The sequence below is a fragment of the Onychostoma macrolepis genome, chromosome 14, assembly GCF_012432095.1.
Source record: "Onychostoma macrolepis isolate SWU-2019 chromosome 14, ASM1243209v1, whole genome shotgun sequence".
In the NCBI taxonomy this organism is placed as follows: domain Eukaryota; kingdom Metazoa; phylum Chordata; class Actinopteri; order Cypriniformes; family Cyprinidae; genus Onychostoma; species Onychostoma macrolepis.
In genome coordinates this window covers 2,556,941-2,563,161 of record NC_081168.1, presented here as the reverse complement: position 1 = coordinate 2,563,161, position 6,221 = coordinate 2,556,941, and positions in this window count along the sequence as shown.

The window sequence follows — 6,221 nt, the reverse complement described above, 5'->3', positions numbered from 1 at the left end:
TTACAATTTGAAGGTGGTTTATGAGGACACTGCCTATGTCCCCATAATTCAAAAGGCTTAAAAAACATACTAAATGGTGTTTTTTTTTTTAAATCTACAAATGCAGACAATAAGGGGTAGGTTTAGGTGTAGGGTTGGTGTAGGGCAATAGCACATACAGTAAGTACAGTATAAAAACCATTACGCCTATGGAGAGTCCCCGTAAACCACTGTGTGTGTGTGTGTGTGTGTGTCCCTAACATCAAAAAGCAGTGATTAATTCAGTAAACTCTGCTGCTGATTACTGATCAGATTATTTGGTGACATAGAAAAGCTTTTTATTTTTATGCTATTTTTTATTTAATTTTTTATGGCACAAACTGTTATTCTCATGTAAATGTTAACTTTTTGTCTTATTGGTCTGCAATTATATCTAAGTGTTAAGACGTCAGACTGTTAACGGTGGATTAAAATCATTGCTTATAGCTAAAACACGAGTCCATAATTCATAATAACGCTTCCTCCAGTATGAAAATCCATCTGCGGCTGTCCTCTCACATCAAAATCCACACACATATGTGTTTAGAGCTGTTTTGGCTTGTAAACGCTGCTTGATGTGTGCAGATTTCTCTCCTGATTCAGACCAGAACACTTTTTGACTGGAAAAAGGCCGGAAACTTTTTTGTTTCTTACAAACATGCAACCTCTGTCTTCTTCTCCAGATGTTAACTGATGGACTGGAGTGGTGTGGATTACTGTGATGTTTTATCAGCTGTTTGGACTCTCATTCTGACGGCACCCATTCACTGCAGAGCATCCATTGCTGAGACACTGATGCAGAGACACATTTCTCATCTATATCTTGGATGCACTGAGGGTGAGTGCATTTTAATCATTTTTTTTTAAACTATTGCTTTGATTAAGCTGAGCAGTGATGCAGAAAAGGAGATGGATTGTAATATACACACTGAAAAAAATGATTCATTGAATTTACTTAATTGTATTTGTTATGCAGTACATCTCTATAATATACTGTAACAGCATTGCCATATTTAAAAAAAAAACACCTTTTCTTCATAATCAGATATTAACAGGAGCCTTTTAATGGTCATCAGTTTGGATGGAAAGCTGTTTGTTTCTGAGCTGCAAGTTCATCTCAGGTGCACTGAAAAAAAATTATTAATTGAATTTACTTTTTTTAAGGTAAGTGGTTGCAATTAATTTATTTTAGCTACACTTAAATAAATTTAGTTGACTAACTTTAAACAAAATTAGTTTATTTAAATGTAGCTAAAATAAATTGATTGCAACCACTTACCTTAAATTTGATTTAATGTCTAATTAATACATTTTTTTAGTGCATATTGATATAAAAAATATAAAGAGAAAGAAAGTATATTCCATACATCATGTCAAAGTTTCCCAAACTGGGGTTCGTGAATTTAATGAAGAGCAAATAATTTATTCATAAAATGTAAAATTAAAATAATTAAAATGACAACATTCAAAATAAAAACGTATTGTGTGAATGTCCACAAAAATGGAAGACTTTCTGAATGTATATAAGCGGTAGGATATTTACAAGATGAAAAATGAGAGAGAATCAATAAATTATGAATAATTTATTTTTCATATGGGAACAATGGGTAATCATAATCAATAAACAAGTAACTGTAGTCCGATTACGAGTATTTTAAAAAGTAATATAGGCTAATCTAATCACAAGTACTTAATTTTTGGAATTAATTACATAATCCAGATCACATTACTACATAGCTCTGATCACACTTTTATTATTTTTAATTATTAAATAATTTTTTACAACATGACTGGAAAACTAATAAATAATGTCACTTCATTTCAGTCTCTTTAAAAATGCAGTAAAAAGTAATATTGTGAAATATTATCATTTAAAATAGTGTTCTATTTGAATATATATTGAAATGTAATTTATTTCTGTGATGCAAAGCTGAATTTTCATAGTCTTTAGTCTCACATTATTCTTCACATAATAAACTGCATTTGATTTTTATGCTTATTTAACGCTAGAATGTTAGCGTTTCTGTCACTGTTCACGGAAAGTGCGTTTTACTTTTGATAAAGCTCACTGTAGCTCTTCTAAAAGGAACTGAGTATAAGTCGAGTGATCAGAAACGCTGTTTGAATTGAGATTGGTTGAAGCTTCTCGATGATGAAGGCGGCGTATCTGAGTGAAAGGGTTCTGGAAAACACAGCCTAACAGTATTGATAAATACACTCAGGATAGATTACAGATTCAAAGTAATGCCTTCAGTATCAATGACACTTGATTATCGTCCCTGTGAACAATTAAAGCTTCAAAGCTAAATCTGCAGTCCAGTTTCAGTAATCAATAAATCAGTTCCAAATTCAGTGCTGATGTAATCCAATAATCCAAACATACGAGGGGCGTTCAAAGAGAGAAGTCAAAGATACAGATTAGGATCATGAACTCAGAATTATAAACAGAATCCAGACAGGGAAATTACTCCAGTGTATAGGAAAACATTGGGATGAGCCGAGCAAAATTTCTACTGCAAAACAGTGGATGCATTGCAGAAATGGGATGCATTATTACTTTCTTATTCAACAAATGTCAGTTGAATTTCTTTACAGTCAGTACACTAAAAATATACTTTGAAACCATTACTATTTAGAAAGTGCTTGCAAATTTCACAAATGTGACCCTGGAGCACAAAACCAGTCTTAAGTCGCTGGGGTTTATTTGTAGCAATAGCCAACAATACATTGTTTGGGTCAAAATGATACATTTTTCTTTTATACCAAAAATCATTAGGATGTTAAGTAAAGATCATGTTCCATGAAGATATTTTGTAAATTTCTTACTGTAGATATATCAAAACTTCATTTTTGATTAGTAATATGCATTGCTAAGAACTTCATTTGGACAACTTTAAAGGTGATTTTCTCAATATTTAGTTTTTTTTTTGCACTCTCAGATTCCAGATATTCAAATAGTTGTATCTCAGCCAAATATTGTCCGATCCTAACAAACCATGCATCAATGGAAAGCTATTTATTCAGCTTTCAGATGATGCAGAAATCTCAATTTTGAAAAATTGACACTTAAGACTGGTTTTGTCGTCCAGGGTCACAAATAATTACAAAGAAATGGAAAGTAACACATTGAATTAAACAACAATTTGAAGCTGAAAGACCAATTTTTCTACCAAATTTCAGAAAGACTGCAATGTACATCAGCAACGGGACACTTTGCATTATTTTGCGTTATGCTTTCAATATATTGTGATTTAGCATATGTCAGTTGAATTTCTTTACAGTCTAACAAAAATGTATTTTAAAGCAATTTTCACTCAGATAATTAAAAAGAAATGGCACATTGAATTAGTTTTTTTTTCAACAGCTTACACACATCAAAACTTTGCCTTTTTTTCAGAACTTTACAAGAATCGCACACAAAATGCAAAATGCCTCACATCTCTTGCAAAACAAAACACTGCATTCAAAACATCACAAACACATCTCAAAAGCAAACATTTGTCTTGCGTTGAAAACACTTTTGCCATAATATTATATTTTTGGATATGTCATAGCTATGTCTGTTAATCCTAAAGCAGTGAAAACTGTATATATTCATCCTATTTGTCAAGAGGTTTACTGCTAACTAGTGAAACACTACATTAATATGATGAGCTGCAGCTCAAAATACATGTTAGATGGAAACATTGTGCATCACGATCAAGTTTGTAGCTTAATTCACTATATTTTGAATAGTTTGAGCTGCAGTTCAGTTCATGACAGTTCAAATCAGCTGAAATCATCCAGTCATCTCATACCACTGAAGTGAATGTTACATTCATCAATATATACTGTAATAAATATTAGAGAAATTATTGTTGCATCTGATTGTATTAGTCTGTATAGAGTGATGTAGAGCAGATGAACACAAACAGATGAAATGTGTTGAGTCATATTACATTAACTAAGACTAATAAATGCTTTAGAAGTGTTTTTTGGAAGCTTGTTGTAAAATGTTACCAAAAAGGTTGCTTGCTCCTTTAATATAGATCTACAGTGGCAGGAAAAAGTATGTGAACCCACTGGAATGGTTAGTTTTCTGCATTAATTAGTCATAAAATGTCATCTGATCTTAATCAAAGGCAAACACAATGTGCTTCAGCTAACAACACTATTACAATCTCTCATGTTTTTATTGAAACCATCACATTAAACATTCACAGTGCAGTGGAAAAAGCGAACTTCACCTTGTTGTCGTTGGATGATGCACAACTGTGATGTTTGTCGAGTCCTGAGCAGTTCATCTGACCGCTATTCTTCAGAATAATCCAGCTTCTGCTCATTCTTTGGTTTTCCAGCATCTTCTGCATATTTGTCCTCTTTCCAATAGTGGCTATATAATTTTGAGAGGTAGGCTATTTTCTTATTTTGGTTAAACGTCGTATTTTCATTTAGTACTGCCACTCAGAAGCGACAGAAAATTTTTCCCAGAAGGCAAAATAAGCAAAATCGATACTGATCGTTTACATCTCTGACTCTTAATGCATTGTGTGAGTCCATCCATTGTTCTCAGTGTGAAAAGATGACCTCAAAATTATACAGTCACTGCTGTAAACCGTTCAAATATGCAGAACATGCTGGAAAACCAAAGAACGAGCAGGACCTGGGGGATTTTTCTGAAGAACAGCAGGCTCAGGAATCTTGAACAGCGATCACAAAACATAAACACATAAAGAAAAGTCTTTTTTCATCCACAGCACTCATGTTTAATGCAACAAAGATTATAACAGTTTGTGTTTTGTTAGCTGAAGCACATTGTGTTTGTCTATAATTGTGACATTGATTAAGATCAGATGACATTTTATGGCCAATTAATGCAGAAAACTAACCATTCACATACCTTTTCTTGCCACTAAACACTACGCTATGCCTGAGCTCTTCCGTCTAGACACAGAGGTTTACGGTTCTTGTTTAATATGATAAACAGATTGCCCAGACGCACCTGTGGTTTGTGATGAGGATGAACGGTCGTGATGTAATTGAATCACTGAGAGTGAAGCGTGTGTGTTAGAGACTCCAGAGATCAGCTGAACATCTGTCTAGAGTTAAAAAAATTACATTTAGCACACTTTGTGCCAAATTATGACCTTACACTCATTAAGACTTGTTCAGCAAGCCATAGCTTACCTCACGAGGTCCTGTGAGCCTGTCATGAATCCCGCATGCCTTTATTACTAGATGTTGTTGCTTTATGCTATTGTGGTATGCTGAGAGGCTGCATTTAATGAGTAAACAATGGGGAAAAAACAATTGTGGTAAAAAGAAATGGCTAGAAATTTACAATGAGACAAACATTACCATAAATAAATAAATAAGGTAAAAAGAAATTGCTAGAAATTTACAATCAGACAAACATTACCATAAATAAATAAATAAGGTAAAATAAATAAGGTAAAAAGAAATTGCTAGAAATTTACAATGAGACAAACATTACCATAAATAAATAAATAAGGTAAAGTAAATAAGGTAAAAAGAAATTGCTAGAAATTTACAATCAGACAAACATTACCATAAATAAATAAATAAGGTAAAGTAAATAAGGTAAAAAGAAATTGCTAGAAATTTACAATCAGACAAACATTACCATAAATAAATAAATAAGGTAAAGTAAATAAGGTAAAAAGAAATTGCTAGAAATTTACAATGAGACAAACGTGACCATAAATAAATAAATAAATAAAATAAATAAATAAGGTAAAAAGAAATTGCTAGAAATTTACAATCAGACAAACATTACCATAAATAAATAAATAAGGTAAAGTAAATAAGGTAAAAAGAAATTGCTAGAAATTTACCATGAAACAAACATTACCAACAATCAATCAATCAATCAATAAATAAATGGTAAAAAGACATTTCTAGAAATGTAGCATAAAAATACACTCACCAATTACAGTCGTTTTGGTGCCTATATCTGTATATTAACTGTTCATAACTATATATAGTTTGCCTGGTATAATGTTAATATAACAGCCTTGAAAAAATGAACTAAAATTCTGCTTTGTAAAACAATTTAACAATATTTTACTGTGAATCTATTGTTTTGAATATTACTTATTTTCACCGTAAATTGCCCATTCATACTTTCTTTTTCTCAAAATCACAATTTTTGCATTAAAATGACATGTATTGTGTAAGTTAATTTAATCATGTTTTTAATAATG